This window comes from Lepisma saccharinum, chromosome 9 (assembly GCF_977018435.1).
Source record: "Lepisma saccharinum chromosome 9, izLepSacc3.1, whole genome shotgun sequence".
NCBI classification, from domain to species: domain Eukaryota; kingdom Metazoa; phylum Arthropoda; class Insecta; order Zygentoma; family Lepismatidae; genus Lepisma; species Lepisma saccharinum.
This window is the reverse complement of record NC_139237.1, coordinates 68,415,032-68,436,508: the sequence shown is the minus strand read 5'-3', so window position 1 is coordinate 68,436,508 and position 21,477 is coordinate 68,415,032. Positions and strand designations below refer to the sequence as shown.

Here is a 21,477-nt window from a genome sequence, read left to right as displayed (position 1 = left end):
ACGTATACCAGAGTGTAATTGCATTTAATATTGTGACTAATTTTACTTTAAAACTACAGATTTAAGCGATAGTAGTGTCCAGAAAAAGAACCTCAAAGTAGATCTTCACACAAAGTATTTTAATCCATTGCCAAACATTTCAGTTAAGAATAATATTATTTCCATTGACCGTATTTTCGATTCATGGTGAATTTGCTAAAAGGACCATGTCAAGAAATCTAAATATGTAAGTTTTACTAGTAAATGCATTTAAAATGCACGAAACAACAGGGGAGGAGAAAAATAAACCTCAAAAATAAGTAAAAATGCAACAAAAAATAAATTATAAATATAATTATAAAATAACATTATAAATAAATGTTAAAAAGGTTCCCATTGTTTTAATTTCACACATATTTTATATTTCATACGTTCCTCTCTCTTTTCATACAGTCTTTCGAAAAAAAGCTGAAGTTTCTTGTCAAACGGGGTCTGATTCAAATGACTCCTTTTCGCTCTCCTGTTCCTACTTTCAACAAACAACAAAATACTTCGTAACTAAACGATTGCTTGTTCAAAACACGGAATTTTTACACAATTTACAAAATATGACAAAACGCCAATAGACATGTTCATCATTTTTCCCTTTCAGCGTTTCTCGATTTTATCTGAATTCGTTTCCTCATGAAAATTGCCATGAGGAAATTATAGATATGACATTATGTGTGAATTGGTTTCTTTAAACTGGTAGCAAATTTCAACATGAGCTACCTGGAGAAGAGGTAGCGTGTTTGATTCTTACGAGGGAGGTCGTAGGTTCGATTCTCCACCTAGGCAGTATTTTTTCAGGAGTATATCGTTGGGTGTAAAGTTTATGCATCGTGCTAAGAATTTAACATTGGTCTCTGTATTTCACGAGAGGAAAGGAAATAGTAAGAGAAAGTTATGTATCTGATACTCTTACTTTCTGTTCAAAGACGACAAACATTTTAGATACAAAGCAGTGAGGAATTAACGATCATTATGAGGTTTTGAATTTTTTGTTTGTCACTCACTATATAAATACTTATTAGTAGTTTCTTATCGAATCGGCCTTCGTCGCAATAATAATTTATTTATGTTAATTAGCGATGTACTATTAGTTTTAGACGCATGGTAAGATGGTGGTGAGGGGATTGACAACAGTCATTATGACGGAACGGACATAAAATTACCAATCTTAGCCATTTGAACTCATTAAACGCTCTCCTTCGTTACAGTACTGCACTACATCACTACTTAACCTAACTGTATATGTTTGTTTTAGTATACCGAAATCAAATAATCAATATTTTAGGTGTCAGTGAAGAACAAACAATAACATAACATAACCCCACAGCTCTACAGCACCTTGGCGGGCCTTGGCTTACCTACCGACTGCTGGTCTCCCTCCCACACTGTTCCGCCGTCACCTGTTATAGCGTGGAGGTCTCAGACCAGGAAGAACAAACAATACATAACTTAAATAACATTACATTTTGCATCCTCAATACATATATGTGATTTGTGAATTAATCATGATGTGTGTGTTAACACAACATATGAACAATAACTAAAAAGAAAAGTTTTAACTTTAAACCCTGGAAATCTCCAACTTCTAAGGGACGTCCCTCAAGTGTGCATCGGATTCATTTTTTAAATATTCTAATATCAACGGTATCTGTTCAGCAAACAAAAAAAAAGAAAAGAAAGAGGAGAGGTTGGGATTTGAACCCGCGACCTTTCTCGCTTGATGAAAAATAAGGATAGGAGCTCCTAACCAACTGCTCTACATTAACTTAATGACGTTAAACTCTTAAAAACATGTTGACGTTATGGAGACTCCCACCTTCCTGTGTTTCAAGCACATTTTCTCGACGATTCGTGTAGAATATATGTTTTTGAGAACTGTTCGATATTATGCAAGGTATTGTAAATAAAATGTCGCATAAACTCCTCACAAATTTGCTTCTTTCTGCACAAACTTGATGGCAATATCCTCCAGGTGGAGAAAAACTCTATTCAGTGTTTCAAACCCCCCAAATTTCAATTCGAGCAAGCAGAATCGTAAATATCCTTCAAGGATCTTTTTCCAATTTATTATTTCTGTTTGATTGCGTATTATAATAGTGGTTTATAGTTTCTAAGTTCATGGAAACTGTTAAATTGAAAACCTATCACCGCAGCGTTTTTCGTCTAGTGGAAGGACCTACTCAAAGTTGGCTACTCTCACCTGGAGCTGAAGTGCAATGTTGCTAAGTTTACGATTTCGAGACTTAGAATTCTTTCGGGGCGGTCAAATAAGATGTTGCGAAGTGTACGTGCACTTCGCACTTATTTGACCGCCCTGAAAAATTTTAAAGTCCGGAATTCGTAAATTTGGCAGAATAGCGCTTCAGAGCCAACTAAGAGTAGCCAACGTTGCAACATTTCTTCTTCCTGAATGGAAACGCTCGTGATTTTTCTTTTCATTCTTTCACACTCCATAAAGTAAAGATACCCTAGAGCAGTAATAAAATATATGAGTAGACAAAAAAATGTTAAGTAGAAATACGAATGTTGAAAATATTTCAAGATTCTTCGTTCTGAATTTGAAAATAGGAAAATGTATGTGCATTGTGAAACACTGAACAGTTCTCAACCACCTGAAAAGAATTGCGGTCACATTTGAATGCAAGAAAGCAAATTTATGATGATTTTATGCGAAATGTTTAGTAAAGATACCTTGCATAACACCAAACGATTCTGCAAAGTGTGACTTTTCCTTGGTTCTTGGCGAAAAATGGTTCGAAACTCCGGCACAATGTTGCTTCAACTGAGATTAACGTGTTTTACTGAGTTTTCTGCTAGCAATCTCCTGGAGTAGTTGGTTACATGACGGCACTTTCGTTTTTTCACTGTTTTCGTCAAGATCGAAACATCGTAGGTTCAAATCCCACCATTTCCTTATTATTTTTTCCCTTTTTATTTACCGAGTACGAAGTGTTCTAATAACGTAATGTAATATTATATGATATTACTGTAAATATTTATGCTATTCATGCTCAGTGGCGGCGATTGGGTATCAAAACTGATGGGGCAAGTTTGGGTAGGGGGAGGGCAAGGACAGTTTATTTCCCTTGGTAGATAATGTTTAGCATAATGCTGGCACATCTGAGCCTCCACACTCAATAATCGTCGCCACTGTGCATGCCTCAAGTAATGCTTCTACTAATGTTTTTAATCTTTCAGTGATTGGCAGGATTTTAGGAAATACTTTTCCTTTCATTCAGCTGTTATAAGTTAACACATATTAAGAACTTACATGTCAACTTTCTGTATCCGAAAATGCTGGACATAAATTCGCATAAATATCAACGGAAATATCCAAGAAACGTAGATAAGCATTCTCGTCCAAAGCCGTTTACTTCCCGAAAAAGATTTGTCAAAGAAGTAGGTTTGTACCCATGACCTTCCATTACATAACCAAACGATCCCCCTACACCACACGGTTCACGTTATTTTATGCACTCGGTTCGGATCCCACTTTAAACTGTAGGTCCAGTCACGATTAGTCTTACTATGCATAAAGTTGACTTAAAACACGAAATCAACCAATTCATCTTCTATGATACTGTAGTAGGCCAGCATCCGAAAATACAGTTCTGCTTCGCGTATACCAGAGTGTAATTGCATTTAATATTGTGACTAATTTTACTTTAAAACTACAGATTAAAGCAATAATAGTGTCCAGAAAAGAACGTCAAAGTAGATCTTCACACAAAGTATTTTAATCTATTGCCAAACATTTCAGTTAAGAATAATATTATGCTTTTCCATTGACCGTATTTTCGATTCATGGTGAATTTGCTAAATGGACCATGTCAAGAAATCTAAATATGTAAGTTTTACTAGTAAATGCATTTAAAATGCACGAAACAACAGGGGAAGAGGAAAATAAACCTAAAAAATAAGTAAAAATGCAACAAAAACTGTTAAAAATTCTGACAAATAAACTAAAAGCCAAAAGTGTCCGAAAAATGCAAAACAAAAATGTAAAATAGAAAGTGTATTCCGGCTCTAACTGAAGGGAAACGGACATGATATTAGGTTTAGCATTCTTTTTAAGGGTCAGGAAAAAAGTTGATTTTTCATCAACTTCCGGACCCTAATTAGTAATTATGACCATTGAAAATGTTGGAGGTGGCTTACTTAAAATTTTCTTGCTGAAGGATCGTATCGTCCCATATCTCCACTTCATATTATAGAAAAACATCAAGTTCATATTTCGAAAATGACTTGGAGTTTTCCACCACGAAAATATGTTTTTCATAGTTTGAAGTTCGTTAGTATTATCTTTCAAGGTTTCCATTGTTTTAATTTCACACATATTTTATATTTCTTACGTTCCTCTCTCTTTTCATACAGTCTTTGGAAAAAAGCTGAAGTTTCTTGTCAAACGGGGTCTGGTTCAAATGACTCCTTTTCGCTCTCCTGTTCCTACTTTAAACAAACAAAAAAATACTTTTCAAAACACGGAATTTTTACACAATTTACAAAATTTGACAAAACAACAATAGATATGTTCATCATTTTTCCCTTTCAGCGTTTCTCGATTTTTTCTGAATTCGTTTCGTCATGAAAATTGCCATGAGGAAATTATAGATATGACATTATGTGTGAATTGGTTTCTTCAAACTGGTAGCAAGTTTTAACATGAGCTGCCTGGAGAAGAGGTAACGTGCTTGATTCTTACGAGGGAGGTCGTAGGTTCGATTCTCCTCCTAGGCAGCATTTTTTCAGGGGTATATCGTTGGGTGTAAAGTTTATCCACCTTGCTAAGAAGTTAACATTGGTCTCTGTATTTCACGAGGTGAAAGAAAATAGTAAGAGGAAGTTATTTCGATGATAGGAGGAAGTCACATGCCACGTGGAATGCGCAGAATCAAGTTACATTGAGCTAAGTCTGTAATGGTGGTTTCGAATATTGCAAAGTTAGTGCGGAAAGTTTGTTATATCTGATACTCGTACTTTCTGTTCAAAGAAGACAAACATTTTAGATACAAAGCAGTGAGGAATTAATGATAATTATGAGGTTTTGAATTTTTTGTTTGTCACTCACTATTTACTTTTACTTAGTCGATCCTCTTCTACCGTCAGGTGTAGAGGTTTTGCAAAGAGCTCTCCATCCTTCTCGGTCCCTGGCTAACATATTTTGCTCTGTTGGTATCCAATCCTCTTCTCCTCAAAATTTCTTCCATCCAGCTGTCCCAGGTCTGCCTTGGTCTTCCCTTTGGTCTCTTTCCATCTACTTTAGCTTGCCATATCTTTTTAGGTATCCTTTCTTCACTCATTCTGTGAACATGACCAAACCACCTCAACTGCGACGCTTCTATTTGTTGTTGTAAAGGTTGGGTCTTAAGGCTCATTCGAATTGTCTGATTCCTTACTCTATCTCGTTTTGTTTTTCCTTCTATTCTTCTTAGGTATCTCATTTCAGTTGCTTGAAGTTTGCTAGAATAATTAGTTGTTAGTGGCCATGATTCACACCCGTAAATTAGTGAAGGTGCATACGTTGTTTTGTAAACTGTCAACTTTGTTTTCTTCGTAATTTCCTTTTTATTTATGAAGTTTCTATTTAGAGCATGGTATAATCTTCCTGCTGCAGCAATTCTATTATTTACTTCTTCATCTATTTTCCCACTGCTGCTTATTATAGACCCTAAATACTTGAACTTTGTTACTTGTTCCAAGCTCTCGCCTCCTATCTTAATGGTATGACTTCTATGTTCTCTACTTATTATCATTGTTTTTGTTTTACTGGTGTTAATTCCCATATTTACCTTTTGTAGTTCTCTGTTCCATATATCTAAATTATATTGTAAGTCCTTTTCAGTTTTAGCAAATAAAACGAGATCGTCTGCGAAAGCTAGTTCTGATATTTGTACAGGTCTCATGAGCCAATTCCCAACAGTAAAGGGTTTAATCTTTCTTTTGCAAGTTTTTGTAATTTCATCAATTAAAATTATGAACAGAAGTGGACTTAAAATGCAGCCTTGTCTTACTCCAGTTGATGTATAAAATTCAACAGATTTTATGTTACTTGTACGGATGTAGTTACAACAGTTATTGTAAAAGCTTTGTATGCTAGCGATCAGGTTATCATTCACTTTTCTTCTTTGCAGCACTTCCCATAATTTAATCCAAGGTACCCTGTCAAATGCCTTTTCCAAATCTATGAAACACATATGAATTTCTTTATTATATTTTATCACTTTTCCTGATATTTGTCTTAGTGTAAAAATTAAGTCCTGGCAGCTTCGATTTGGTCTAAATCCACTTTGGCTTTCTTCTAGTTGGTGTTCAATTTCTTGCCTGAGTCTGTATTCCAATATTCTTGCATAGATTTTACCTGGGACACTCAACAATGAAATTCCTCTGTGATTTGAACATAATCGGTTGTCTCCTTTTTTGAATATTGGTGTGATCACTGCAATTCTCCAGTCTTTTGGTGTCTTTTTGTATTTCCAAGCAAGGTTAATAGTATGGAGTAATAATTTCTTTCCTGTACTTCCCATATATTTAACCATTTCTGGTGTAATCCTGTCATGACCTGCAGCTTTACCGATTTTTACCTTTTTTATGGCATTATTAAGTTCTTCTTCCTTAATTGTGTCATCTTCTTCCAATATAACTTCTAGAGTTGTTTCATCAGTTTGTTCCTCAATATTTGTACCTTCTAACAATCCCATAAAATATTCCTTCCACCGATTCATAACTTCTGTTTCTTCTGTTAACATTTTCCCATTTTTATCTTTGATGAATTTCAGTGGACATTCTTTATCTTTCCTCATATTTTTTAACACTTTATAAAACAGTTTCTTGTTTTCTTTATAATTATTTTCCATAAATTTACCAAATTCTTCCCATGCTTCTTTCTTTGCAAGAATGACCATTTCTTTAGTACGTTGTCTTTCCAATTTGTATTTTTGGTAGTCTTCTTTGTCTTTTGTTGTTAAATATTTATGCCATGCTTGTTTCTTTTGTTTCACTTGTTCTCTTACTTCCTCTGTCCACCATGGGGTCCTCTTCTTCTTTATTCCTATTCTGTATGTGCCACATACTTCCTTTGTTGCATCTAGCACAATTTTCTTGAAATTCATCCAACTTTCTTCCAAATTTATTTTATCCCTTCCTGTCCCTAGCTTTTCTATTTTATCCTTGACTTTCTCTTTATAGATATCCTGGTGGGTGGGAGTCTCCATAAACGTCAACATGTTTTTGATGGTCTAACGTCATGAAGTTAACGTAGAGCAGTTGGTTAGGCGCTGCAATCCTCATTTTTCATCAAGCGTGAAAGGTTACGGGTTCAAATCCGACCCTCACCTCTTTCTTGTTTTTCTTTTTTTTTTTTGTTTGCTGAACAGATACCCTTGATATTAGAATTATTAAAAAATGAATCCTATGAACACTTGAGGGACGTCTCTTCTGCGCATATTTACCCTTAGAAGTTGCAAATTTCCAGGATTTATAGTTAAAACTTTTAGTTTTAGGTTTTGTTCATATGTTGTGTTAACACACACATTAATTCACAAATCACATAAATGTATTCAGGATGCAAAATGTAATGTTATTTAAGTTATGTATTGTTTGTTCTTCACTGACACCTAAAATATTGATTATTTGATTTCGATATACTAAAAAAAGAGATACAGTTATGTTAAGTAGTGATGAAGTGCAGTATTGTAACGAATGAGAGCGTTTAATGAGTTCAAATTGCTAAGATATGTAATTTTATGTCAGTTCCTTCGTCATGACTGTTGTTAATCCCCTAACCACGATCTTACCATGCGTCTAAAACTAATAGTAACATAACATAACCCTACAGCACCTTGGCGGGCCTTGGCTTACCTACCGACTGCTGGTCTCCCTCCCACACTGTTCCGCCATCAGCGTGGAGGTCTCAGACCAGTGTTGGGGTGACGGGTGATCAGCCCGACGAACCCCCAGCCGTTATTGTACACTTCCCAACATCTTATTTGACCGCCCCGAAAGAATTCTAAGTCCCGAAATCGTAAACTTAGCAACATTGCACTTCAGCTCCAGCTGAGAGTAGCCAACTTTGAGTAGGTTCTTCCACTAGACGAAAAACGCTGCGGTGATAGGTTTTCAATTTAACAGTTTCCATGAACTTAGAAACTATAAACCGCTATTATAATACACAATCAAACAGAAATAATAAATTGGAAAAAGAATCTTGAAGGATATTTAAGATTCTGCTTGCTCGACTTGAAATTGGGGGGGTTTGAAACACTGAATAGAGTTTTTCTCCACCTGGAGGAAATTGCCATCAAGTTTGTGCAGAAAGAAGCAAATTTGTGAGGAGTTTATGCGACATTTTATTGACAATACCTTGCATAATATCGAACAGTTCTCAAAAACATATATTTTACACGACTTGTCGAGAAAATGTGCTTGAAACATAGGAACGTCAACATGTTTTTAAGGGTATAACGTCAGTAATTTAACGTAGAGCAGTTGGTTAGGCGCTGCTATCCTTATTTGTTATCAAGCGTGAAAGGTCGCGGGTTCAAATCCCATCCTCTCCTCTTTGTTTCTTTCTTTTTTTTTTTTTTTTTTGTTTGCTGAACAGACACCGTTGATATTAGAATATTTAAAAAATGAATCCGATGCACACTTGAGGGACGTCCCTTCTTCTGAGCATATTTCCCCTTTGAAGTTGGAGATTTCCAGATTTTAAAGTTAAAACTTTCCTTTTTAGTTATTGTTCATATGTTGTGTTAACACACACATCATGATTAATTCACAAAACACATATATGTATTCAGGATGCAAAAATGTGTTTTTTCTTCACTGACACCTAAAATATTGATTATTTGATTTCGATATACTAAAAAAAGATATACAGTTATGTTAAGTAGTGATGTAGTGCAGTACTGTAACGAAGGAGAGCTTTTAATGAGCTCAAATTGCTAAGATTGGTAATTTTATGTCCGTTCCTTCGTAATGACTGTTTTCAATCCCCTCACCACCATCTTACCATGTGTCTAAAACTAATAGTAAATCGCTAATTAATGTAAGTAAATTGTTATTGCGACGAAGGCCGATTCGATAAGAAACTACTAATAAGTATTTATATAGTGAGTGAGAAACAAAAAATTCAAAACCTCATAATGATCGTTAATTCACCACTGCTTTGTATCTAAAATGTTTGTCTTCTTTGAACAAAAAGTACGAGTATCAGATATAACAAACTTTCCGCACTAACTTTGCAATATTCGAAACCACCATTACAGACTTAGCTCTGCGCATTCCACGTGGCATGTGACTTTCTCTTACTATTTCCTTTCCTCTCGTGAAATACAGAGACCAATGTTAACTTCTTAGCAAGGTGGATAAACTTTACACCCAACGATATACTCCTGAAAAAAATCCTGCCTAGGTGGAGAATCGAACCTACGACTTCCCTCGTAAGAATCAAGCACGCTACCTCTTCTCCAGGTAGCTCATGTTAAAATTTGCTACCAGTTTGAAGAAACCAATTCACACATAATGTCATATCAATAATTTCCTCATGGCAATTTTCATGAGGAAACAAATTCAGATAAAATCGAGAAACGCTGAAAGGGAAAAATGATGAACATGTCTATTGGCGTTTTGTCATATTTTGTAAAGTGTGTAAAAATTCCGTGTTTTGAACAAGCAATCGTTTAGTTACGAAGTATTTTTTTGTTTGCTTAAAGTAGGAACAGGAGAGCGAAAAGGAGTCATTTGAACCAGACCCCATTTGACAAGAAACTTCAGCTCTTTTCCAAAGACTGTATGAAAAGAAAGAGGAACGTATGAAATATAAAATATGTGTGAAATTAAAACAGTGGAAACCTTGAAAGATAATACTAACGAACTTCAAACTATGAAAAACATATTTTCGTGGTGGAAAACTCCAAGTCATTTTCGAAATATGAACTTGATGTTTTTCTTTATTATGAAGTGGAGATATGGGACTATATGATCCCTCAGCAAAGAAAAATTTTAAGTAAGCTACCTCCAACTTTTTCAATGGTCATAATTACTAATTAGGGTCCGGAAGTTGATGAAAAATCAACTTTTTTTCTGACCCTTAAAAACAATGCTAATCCTGATATCATGTCCGTTTCCCTTCAGTTAGAGCCAGAAAACACTTTCTATTTTACATTTTTTTTCATTTTTCGGCCTTTTTTGGCTTTTAGTTTATTTGTCAGTATTTTTAACAGTTTTTGTTGCATTTTTACTTATTTTTGAGGTTTATTTTTCTCCTCCCTGTTGTTTCGTGCATTTTAAATGAATTTACTAGTAAAACTTACATATTTAGATGTCTTGACATGGTCCTTTTAGTAAATTCACAATGAATCGAAAATACGGTCAATGGAAAAGCATAATATTTATTATTCGTAACTGTAATGTTCGGCAATGGATTAAAATACTTTGTGTGAAGATCTACTTTGAGGTTCTTTTTCTGGACACTATTATCGCTTTAATCTGTAGTTTTAAAGTAAAATTAGTCACAATATTAAATAGAATTACACTCTGGTATACGCGAAGCAGAACTGTATACTCGGATGCTGGCCGATTACAGTATCATAGAAGGCCCACTCTGAAAGGAGATGAGTTGGTTGATTTGGTGATTTAAGTCAACTTTATGCATAGTAAGGCTAATCGTGACTGGACCTACAGTTTAAAGTAGGATCTGAACCAACTGCATTAAATAACGTGAAACGTGTGGTGTAGGGGGATCGTTTGCTTATGGAATGGAAGGTCATGGGTTCAAACCTACTTCTTTGCAAAATCTTTTTTGGAAAGTAAACGGCTTTGGACGAGAATGCCTATCTTCGTTTCTTGGATATTTCCGTTGATATTTATGCGATTTATGTCCAGCATTTCCGGATGCAGAAAGTTGACATGTAAGTTCTTAATGTGTGTTAACTTATAATAGCTGAATGAAAGGAAAAGTATTTCCTAAAATTCTGCCAATCACTTTAAAAAAAAAAAAACATTAGTAGAAGCATTACTTACTACACTGTGCATGCCTCAAGTAATGCTTCTACTAAAGATTTTAATCTTTCAGTGATTGGCAGGATTTTAGGAAATACTTTTCCTTTAATTCAGCTGTTATAAGTTAACACATATTAAGAACTTACATGTCAACTTTCTGTATCCGAAAATGCTGGACATAAATCGCATAAATATGAACGGAAATATCCAAGAAACGTAGATAAGCATTCTCGTCCAAAGCCGTATACTTCACGAAAAAGATTTTGCAAAGAAGTAGGTTTGAACCCATGACCTTCCATTCCATAAGCAAACGATCACCTATACCACACAGTTCACGTTATTTTATACACTCGGTTCGGATCCCACTTTAAACTGAAGGTCCAGTCCCGATTAGCCTTACTATGCATAATGTTGACTTAAAACACCAAATCAACCAATTCATCTCCTTTCAGAGTGGGCTTTCTATGATACTGTAGTCGGCCAGCATCCGAAAATACAGTTCTGCTTCGCGTATACCAGAGTGTAATTGCATTTAATATTGTGACTAATTTTACTTTAATTTGATTTTGATTTGGTTTATTTTACTTCGCGTTTTGTGCCTCTTGGCTAATTTGCGAAGTTGGGGATGAGTGATGAAATGATGAAATTGATGAATGGACATTTACAGTTAATACTAGGTTGCTGGTTCACTATTCTGGGTTTGACCTTGAGCCTGTCGCACTGTTGACGATACAATAATTGGACTGTAATTGCTTCAGTCTGTATTTGTGGACTAGTTATCAAAAGATACACAAATTCTAATACCGTTGATCGGAAATAACTTGTATCACTGTCAAATTTTGGCAGTAATACAGTTGCTGTAAGTTCGATGTCTCTTAAGTAGGCATGGAGTATATATCCGGTCAAGTTCGGCGTATCTTTTAGCGCTAGTTGAATATTTCTATGATTGAGGAGAGCCTGTGCTTGTATTTCAATATTCATTAGATTTAGTCCACCTGTTCTTAATGGTAAACACAAAGTGGTATAGGCCACTCTAAGTACATGGGACTGCCATATGAACTGTGTGACCAGCCGTCGTATTTCTGCTGCACTTGCTGGTGGTAGTGGTAATACTTGAGCAACATACCATACTTTTGAAAGAAGAAACACGTTGCTGTAAGTCACTCTAGAGATTATGGATATATTCCTTCGCTTATCACAAAACACTGCATGTCGTAATCTTGATATCACCACACTATATGTTCTATTTTTCATTTCTTGTATCGTTGAACAAAACACTACCCCCAAGATTGTCACTTCATTTGCAATATCATAAGGTGAATCTTGATAGCAGTTTATTGGGTTTTTTCCTAGCTGGAAAATTTTGGATTTTTTATCGTTTACTTTTAACCCTGTTAATTTTTGCGTTGTTTTTAAGATAGCCTGTAACTTCTGCAAGTCGTTGTCATCATTTATTAGAACAGTTACGTCATCTGCATACGCGAATGTTCTAAACGATTTTCTGTAGACTTCCACTCCCCGCACCTGTTCTTGCATCCACCGTACAATGGGTGTAATTGCTAAGCCAAATGCAAAGAGTGATAATGGACACCCTTGTCTTAATGATCGCTTCAGTGGGAAAGACGTTGACAGTGTCCCGTTAACATTAAGGCGTACTCTTGCATTTGTGTAAAGCAACTGAATAGCTGATACAATTTTTTCTCCTAATCCTACTTTTCTTAACAACGTAAAGAAATAATCGTGCTTGATTGTGTCGAAAGCGTTTGCAAAGTCCAAGGCCAGGATTGCTGCTTTTGATCCAACTTTCTGTTGTTGAAGTGCCACAACGTCTCTTAATGTATTTAACAGTTCAAAAATTGCACCATGCGCTCGAAAGATGAATTGTTGTGGTCCTATTAATTTCTCCGCCAATTGTTGCAGTCGTTTTGTGATTAATCGTGTGTATATTTTATAGTCCACACACAAGAGTGTTATCGGGCGAAAATTCTTTGCCGTGATGAGTCGTCCTCGTTTCGGCACGAGTACCATCACTCCTAACAGGCTCGTTTGTCCCATGCGTTGTTGTCGTTCATTTACCCATCGCGTCAGCATGGTCTGTACCACTGGCCAAAATGTTTGGAATAATTCAATAGGTAAGCCATCGATGCCTCCAGCGCGATTGCGTTTGCCGGCCATTGCAGCTAGTTCCACTTCCTCTCTTGTAAAGGGCTGTTGGAGGAACTCCCTTTCTTCCTCTGTTACTCTTGGTATATAGTTTTCAATAACGGAAAAATCTTGTTCCTTGTCAGCACTTGTGTCACTGAATTTATTGGAAAAGTAATCTACTAAATGTCTTTGAATGTCTTTCGTATTTGTAAGTTTTACTCCTCCTTCATCGTCGATCTCTGTTATCAACTTCCGTTGTTCTCTGCGTCTTTCTTCTAGGACTTGCGCCAGCGAAGGTTGTTCTTTGGGATCGAACATTACTAATTTGCTTCGATAATTATATCCTTGCATTTTTTGGTTGTACATTCTCAGAACGACCGCTTGTATTTTCTTATATTCACTCAGAACCGTTTGATCTGTTTTGAGTTTGTTTGCTAATTCTCTCAAAACTGCATGGTAAAAGTTATACTTCTTATAAAAATCCGCCATTTTTCCTTTGCTTTATTGCATGCAAAAGTATTTAATTGAGGGTTTTAGATAGGAGTCCCACCATTTTATGAAGTCTGTCTGTCTATGACTCATGACTTCCCATTTTCCCCATTGTTCCTCAAATTCCTTACGAAAGGCCTCATCTTGAAGTAGTTGAAGGTTTAATCGCCAATAACCTCTTCCTTTCCGAACGTGTGGGATATTTAAAGCTATATCTAAATGGACACCTAAATGATCACTGAAACAATTTGGAAGTACCTCTATTTTTGTGGAATGCGAGAACAGTTCTTTTGTTACATAAAACCTATCTAGTCTACTAGCAGTATTTGTTCTAATGTATGTATATCCTTTTTCGCTAGGATGTTTTCTTTGCCACACATCTATTAGGTCAAACCCAGACACTAAAATGTTTAAACTTGGTGAAGTATTAAACCCAGGGGTTTGATCCTCTCGCCTTAACGTACAGTTAAAGTCTCCCGTGCACAATATATGTTGTCTATTTCCACCGAGGGCTGTAGCTACTTGAGTATTGAAAAATTCCTCTCTCTCTTGACGTGCGTCACTACCAGACGGAGCATAAATATTGCATATAAACACGTCACCCACATTTACACAAATTATTCTACCTGATGGATGGTATAGTACATTTGATACTGTAATACTATTTCTAACTATAATTGCCGTTCCCGTTGAGTTATGATTACTATTATTATATACTACATAATCAAACCCAATATCAAGATTTCCTATACCTAGTTCTTGAATACAAACAATATCTAAATTATAAGAACGTATATAGTCTATGAGAGCTTTTCGTTTAAGTTCAGATGAAAGTTTGTTGATATTTCTTGTAGCCACGTGGTAAATTATTTCCTGTTCCATATGCTTGCTTTGCAGTAATGTTTTATAACACTCGCTTGAGTTGTCAGAACTTATGTTATTGGTTAGAAATATTAGAAATAGACACCATAAAACAGACACTACTACCATTACTACTATCTATATACTTTGTCAAAGATACTTATTATTCTCCTTACTATCACCGGTACCTGTGTCCACTGTCGTATTTACTGCCGGTTTCCTTGCCTTATTTCGTTTGGGGTGAGGTCGCTTCGACGCGGTCGGCGATCTCGACGTACTGCGTTTCTTCTGGCGATGCTCAAAGGTGTCTTGGCGACGACGCTGAAGTTGCCATTCCGCTTCCTTAGCCTGTGAGGACTTCAAACTTCCGGCATCTATGGACAAGGCATCTCACTGTTCGCACCTTCCATCTTCATTGTAGCGTGCCGTCGGACGAATCGACCGACGTGTCGGCATGCTGCTCGAGATCCACGTTCACTGGTTCCAGTATGGGTGTGTCTTCTGCATTCTGGTTCTGGTCTGTCGACTCCTCCGTTATCACCTCCATTTCACTGGCGTCGACGGTCTCACTCAGGGGCTCAACTGGTAGCTGTTCTGTCTGTTTCGGGGGGGAGTTCGAAGTCGAAGCGCGATCCAAGTTATTGGTGTCGGTCTCGGTATGCTGCGCAGATAGGTTCGTAAAGGTTGCCGACATCACTGGTTCAGTGGCATCGATCTGATTGGGCCAAAATCTGGCGACATTAGCATACAGGGTAGGATTCTTCACAGGCCCAACAGGACGTCGTTAGGGGCACTTCCCAGCCACGTGTCCCCCCAAATCGCAGATAGCACAAGTGCGTTCCTGACCAAGATACGTCACCCAAAACCGTTGTCCACATATTGTAACATACGAGGGAATCGGGTGACGTAATGACATTTTCAAGATTTTTCGTCCCGTTCGAACTTTATAAATATGTTCTCCCGTGTACACTTCGTCCAAAATTTTGTCGATAATTTTGCCATATTGGCTCAAAACTGAACGTATTTTGTCATCTTTGAGTTCCTCGGGTACAACGTGTATCCGGACCGTCACATAATCCATATCTGCCCACGTCATGCCAACACTATATTCATCGGTATCGTCGTGATATTTAACACAGCCATTTGAGTTCTGTATCAAACGTTCACCAAGCACTCGCGAAGTTAATTTCAGGAACACACACTTATGATACAAATCAATCTCTATACTCACTACTTGTTCTGGCCTTAGCTGCAACGTGTCGTTAATCCAACGATGTAAGTCTAAGGTCGAGGGTCTAGTTGCAACATTCCGAAAGTTTAATTTCAGGGTATTAATTCGCCGAAGCACCATTCTACTAACTGGTCCTATTCAACAGGACACAAAAGTTGCCACCGCTTATAAAGGAGCAGCGCGCACGACACCTGCTCACTCACGCGTTCCATGCGAGACTGAGCTAACCGGCCATTACACGAAGAGAAATTAGAAACAAAATTAACGATGTGAATTGAAGCAGTTTTTGATAATGAAGTCACTCCAAAAAATACTCTGTAATACGAAATTGTCTCCAAATGATATCATCCATCGTAAAATCGTTTGTGTTGAAAGAGGGTTTCTTGAATAGTAAGCACCAGCAATAGCAATGCCACTTTTCTGAAACTTGACTAATTTTTTCCACGTCAATGGGAAAAGAATGTGACGATGGAAATATCAGTAAAATGGAGTTACACACAATCCTGAAAAAAAAGCCACACACTTGTTGAGTTAAGAATCGATACGTTTTAAATAAATGTAACCTATTGGCAACACGAGTTGAAATTGTTGTTGAACCTCTTGACGGTGACGTGAGTATTCCTTCAAAGGGGATCAATCCCCTATTCAAGTTTCGATCGGATCTGGGTTTCTCCTTTACATTAGGCTTTCAGAGAAAGAATCAGTTCTCTATATATTCACAAAAACTTATGGCCAGTGTGGGGATCGAACCCACCCATTTTTTCCACGTCAATGGGAAAAGAATGTGACGATGGAAATATCAGTAAAAGGGAGTTACACACAATCCTGAATAAAAAGCCACACACTTGTTGAGTTAAGAATCGATACATTTTAAATAAATGTAACCTATTGGCAACACGAGTTGAAATTGTTGTTGAACCACTTGACGGTGACGTGCGTATTCCTTCAAAGGGGATCAATCCCCTATTCAAGTTTCGATCGGATCTGGGTTTCTCCTTTACATTAGGCTTTCAGAGAAAGAATCAGTTCTCTATATATTCACAAAAACTTATGGCCAGTGTGGGGATCGAACCCACGAAATTCGCGTTATTAACACGACGCTCTAACAAGCTGAGCTAACCGGCCAAGTGAGTGCCTTGACATACCCGTCTTGTGCAAATAACTCCAATCAATCAACTTCCCCCGTAGTTTGTCGATATGATTCCACAGTGCTCCCGAGAATATCACTATCATGTGGAGTGTACCAACGATCTTTTATTTATTGACATCCTGGTACTAATTTACTATCCTTCGGACACATTTATTTATTTTTACAGAAGAAACTACTTACCGTAATTAGTTCCTGTAGCATTGTCGATCATCGGGAAGGTGTTTTGTGTGATTTGGGAATGTTTCAGAGCTGAAATTTATGTTGTTCGTTGAAAATTAATTCTGCGACGGAGATAGCGTTTGGCGCGTACATCTTCCGACACCATCACGTTCGTACACCTTCGTACACCATCACCTTCGTACACCGTCGTGACTATCATGACGGGTCGTGATTGTGTTTTGTTGATATGCAGTGTTTCGAACTGTCTGCGTTTGCGACTAGCGTTAGAACGTGAAACGGGAGGTAGAAGAATGACGTTTGCTGGATGTGTGATTAAGTTTGTACCGGGTGTGGAGGATTCCGTGAAGTTTCTGATTTTGTGCCTCTTAATCACGAATCTGCACTTAAAATTTGGCGCTCACGTATAAATTTGGCGTTTATTTGGGGGCAGGTGAATCCGGCCAATTTCTAACATGCCCTTAACAGGGAGTCTATAGAAACAGGCGGGGCCGCGATAGCGGATGGGGGCGGTAAGTCGATTACCCCAGGGGCGGAGCCCGGAACCGGCGGGAAATTCGGAAATCGAGGATGTGGAAATACGAACTTAATTGAGATTATTTTGCTATTTGCACGTGTGAGCGCCAAATTTTAACTGCTGGCGCTTATTTGGGGGCAGGTGAATCCGGCCAATTTCTAACATGCCCTTAACAGGGAGTCTATAGAAACAGGCGAGGCCGCGATAGCGGTTGGGGGCGGTAAGTCGATTACCCCAGGGGCGGAGCCCGGAACCGGCTGGAAATTAGGAAATCGAGGATGTGGAAATACGAACTTAATTGAGATTCTTTTGCTATTTCCACGTGTGAGCGTCAAATTTTAACTGCAGATACGTGATTACGGGGCCAAAATTGGTGAGTATACCGAATTTCAAACAAAATGAAGAAATTCCCGGTATTGTAAAATCGCTCCTTAAAATTTGTTGTCGGGCATTTCTTGGGTTCCGAAGGTTGAAACACTGCATAACAATTGAAAATCGAGAAAAGAGAAGGCCGATGCGTCATCCCGACGCGTCATTATTTACGACGGTATACGCACCATATTGTGTGTGAGGCAAGCGGAAAGGTAGAAGAAAGAAGTACTCGTAATGTGAAAAATTGCTATTAGTTTGATCAAAGCAACGTCAATAAACCTTCAGGAATGTTCCGCGAGGCAGATACGTAAGTAGGAATGTCAAAAATTTGACAAAAGACAAGCACGACGCATGATTATGTAGGAAGGTGTACTCGGCATATAGTGTGTGAGGCAAGAAGTACTGGTAATGTGAAAAATTGGAATAAATTTCATGAAAACAACGTTAATACACCTTCAGGAATGTTCCGCGAAGCACATAGGTAAGTAAGAATGTCAAAAATTGACGAAACGAATAAAATAGGGGTGTCCGAAGGATAGTAAATTTTTACCGACATCCCTTTATCACCATGTCATGCAAAAGTCCGGATCAGAAAAAAAAAAACATTACAGAAATAATTTTACGTTTTCTTGACGGAAGTCAAAAAATCCTGTAATTTCAGAGAGTTGAATCACGAAGACATATCCAGGATAACGCATAAGAAACGCTCTAACGATTAACTTTCTCTTCTTAAAAATACCAGTAATATCTCCATTGTGTAACTTGGATATGATACAGAACTTCGTACCATTATTTTTACATTGAACATCCAACATATCGAAAAATATAAGATTTATGAACCTGGCCAGTGTGGGGATCGAACCCACGACATTCGCGTTATTAGCACGACGCTCTAACCAGCTGAGCTAACCGGCCATTACAAGAAGAGAAATTAGAAACAAAATTAACGATGTGAATTGAAGCAGTTTTTGATAATGAAGTGACTCCAAAAAATACTCTGTAATACGAAATTGTCTCCAAATGATATCATCCATCGTAAAATCGTTTGTGTTGAAAGAGGGTTTCTTGAATAGTAAGCACCAGCAATAGCAATGCCACTTTTCTGAAACTTGACTAATTTTTTCCACGTCAATGGGAAAAGAATGTGACGATGGAAATATCAGTAAAATGGAGTTACACACAATCCTGAATAAAAAGCCACACACTTGTTGAGTTAAGAATCGATACGTTTTAAATAAATGTAACCTATTGGCAACACGAGTTGAAATTGTTGTTGAACCTCTTGACGGTGACGTGAGTATTCCTTCAAAGGGGATCAATCCCCTATTCAAGTTTCGATCGGATCTGGGTTTCTCCTTTACATTAGGCTTTCAGAGAAAGAATCAGTTCTCTATATATTCACAAAAACTTATGGCCAGTGTGGGAATCGAACCCAAGACATTCGCGTTATTAGCACGACGTTCTAACCAGCTGAGCTAACCGGCCAAGTGAGTGCCTTGACATACCCGCCTTGTGCAAATAACTTCAATCAATCAACTTCACCCGTAGTTTGTCGATATGATTCCACAGTGCTCCCGAGAATATCACTGTCATGTGGAGTGTACCAACGATCTTTTATTTATTGACGTCCCTTTATCACCATGTCATGCAAAAGTCCGGATCAGAAAAAAAAATCATTACAGAAATAATTTTACGTTTTCTTGACGGAAGTCAAAAAATCCTGTAATTTCAGCGAGTTGTATCAAGAAGACATATCCAGGATAACGCATAAGAAACGCTCTAACGATTAACTTTCTCTTCTTAAAAATACCAGTAATATCTCCATTGTGTAACTTGGATATGATACAGAACTTCGTACCATTATTTTTACATTGAACATCCAACATATCGAAAAATATAAGATTTATGTATCTGGCTAGTGTGGGGATCGAACCCACGACATTCGCGTTATTAGCACGACGCTCTAACCGGCTGAACTAACCGGCAATTACACGAAGAGAAATTAGAAACAAAATTAACGATGTGAATTGAAGTAGTTTTTGATAATGAAGTCACTCCAAAAAATACTCTGTAATACGAAATTGTCTCCAAATGGTATCATCCATCGTAAAATCGTTTGTGTTGAAAGAGGGTTTCTTGAATAGTAAGCACCAGCAATAGGAATTCTACTTTCCTGAAACTTGACTAATTTTCTCCACGTCAATGGGAAAACAATGTGACGATGGAAATATCAGTAAAATGGAGTTACACACAATCCTGAATATAAAGCCACACACTTGTTCAGTTAAGAATCGATACATTTAAATAAATGTAACCTATTGGCAACACGAGTTGAAATTGTTGTTGAACCTCTTGACGGTGACGTGAATATTCCTTCAAAGGGGATCAATCCCCTATTCACATTTCGATCGGATCTGGGTTTCTCCTTTACATTAGGCTTTCAGAGAAAGAATCAGTTCTCTATATATTCACAAAAACTTATGGCCAGTGTGGGGATCGAACCCACGACATTCGCGTTATTAGCACGACGCTCTAACCAGCTGAGCTAACCGGCCATTACACGAAGAGAAATTAGAAACAAAATTAACGATGTGAATTGAAGCAGTTTTTGATAATGAAGTCACTCCAAAAAATACTCTGTAATACGAAATTTTCTCCAAATGACGTCATCCATCGTAAAATCGTTTGTGTTGAAAAAGGGTTTCTTGAATAGTAAGCACCAGCAATAGCAACGCCACTTTTCTGAAACTTGACTAGTTTCTTCTACGTCAATTGGAAAAGAATGTGACGATGGAAATATCAGTAAAATGGAGTTACACACAATCGTGAATAAAAAGCCACACACTTGTTGAGTTAAGAATCGATACATTTTAAATAAATGTAACCTATTGGCAACACGAGTTGAAATTGTTGTTGAACCTCTTGACGGTGACATGAGTATTCCTTCAAAGGAGATCAATCCCCTATTCAAGTTTCGATGGGTTCTGGGTATCTCCTTTACATCAGGCGTTCAGAGAAAGAATCAGTTCTCTATATATTCACAAAAACTTATGGCCAGTGTGGGGATCGAACCCACGACATTCGCGTTATTAGCACGACGCTCTAACCAGCTGAGCTAACCGGCCAAGTGAGTGCCTTGACATACCCGTCTTGTGCAAATAACTTCAATCAATCAACTTCACCCGTAGTTTGTCGATATGATTCCACAGTGCTCCCGAGAATATCACTGTCATGTGGAATGTACCAACGATCTTTTATTTATTGACATCCCTTTATCACCATGTCATGCAAAAGTCCGGATCAGAAAGAAAAACATTACAGAAATAATTTTACGTTTTCTTGACGGAAGTCAAAAATTCCTGTAATTTCAGCGAGTTGTATCAAGAAGACATATCCAGGATAACGCATAAGAAACGCTCTAACGATTAACTTTCTCTTCTTAAAAATACCAGTAATATCTCCATTGTGTAACTTGGATATGATACAGAACTTCGTACCATTATTTTT

The 21,477-nt window shown here is 37.3% G+C and overlaps 6 non-coding genes across 6 annotated transcripts; all 6 read right to left on the bottom strand.

Annotated features, from left to right (window-relative positions):
* Positions 1 to 16,805: 16,805 nt before the first annotated feature.
* On the bottom strand, positions 16,806 to 16,879 carry TRNAI-AAU (transfer RNA isoleucine (anticodon AAU)). The gene has a single exon. It is a non-coding gene; the product is annotated as a tRNA-Ile (tRNA).
* A 1,932-nt stretch (positions 16,880 to 18,811) lies between these two features.
* Positions 18,812 to 18,885, bottom strand: TRNAI-AAU (transfer RNA isoleucine (anticodon AAU)). The gene has a single exon. It is a non-coding gene; the product is annotated as a tRNA-Ile (tRNA).
* A 496-nt stretch (positions 18,886 to 19,381) lies between these two features.
* On the bottom strand, positions 19,382 to 19,455 carry TRNAI-AAU (transfer RNA isoleucine (anticodon AAU)). Its single transcript has one exon. It is a non-coding gene; the product is annotated as a tRNA-Ile (tRNA).
* Positions 19,456 to 19,882: 427 nt separating this feature from the next.
* TRNAI-AAU (transfer RNA isoleucine (anticodon AAU)) lies at positions 19,883 to 19,956 on the bottom strand. The gene has a single exon. It is a non-coding gene; the product is annotated as a tRNA-Ile (tRNA).
* Positions 19,957 to 20,451: 495 nt separating this feature from the next.
* On the bottom strand, positions 20,452 to 20,525 carry TRNAI-AAU (transfer RNA isoleucine (anticodon AAU)). The gene has a single exon. It is a non-coding gene; the product is annotated as a tRNA-Ile (tRNA).
* Positions 20,526 to 21,021: 496 nt separating this feature from the next.
* On the bottom strand, positions 21,022 to 21,095 carry TRNAI-AAU (transfer RNA isoleucine (anticodon AAU)). The gene has a single exon. It is a non-coding gene; the product is annotated as a tRNA-Ile (tRNA).
* Between the last annotated feature and the right edge of the window lie 382 nt (positions 21,096 to 21,477).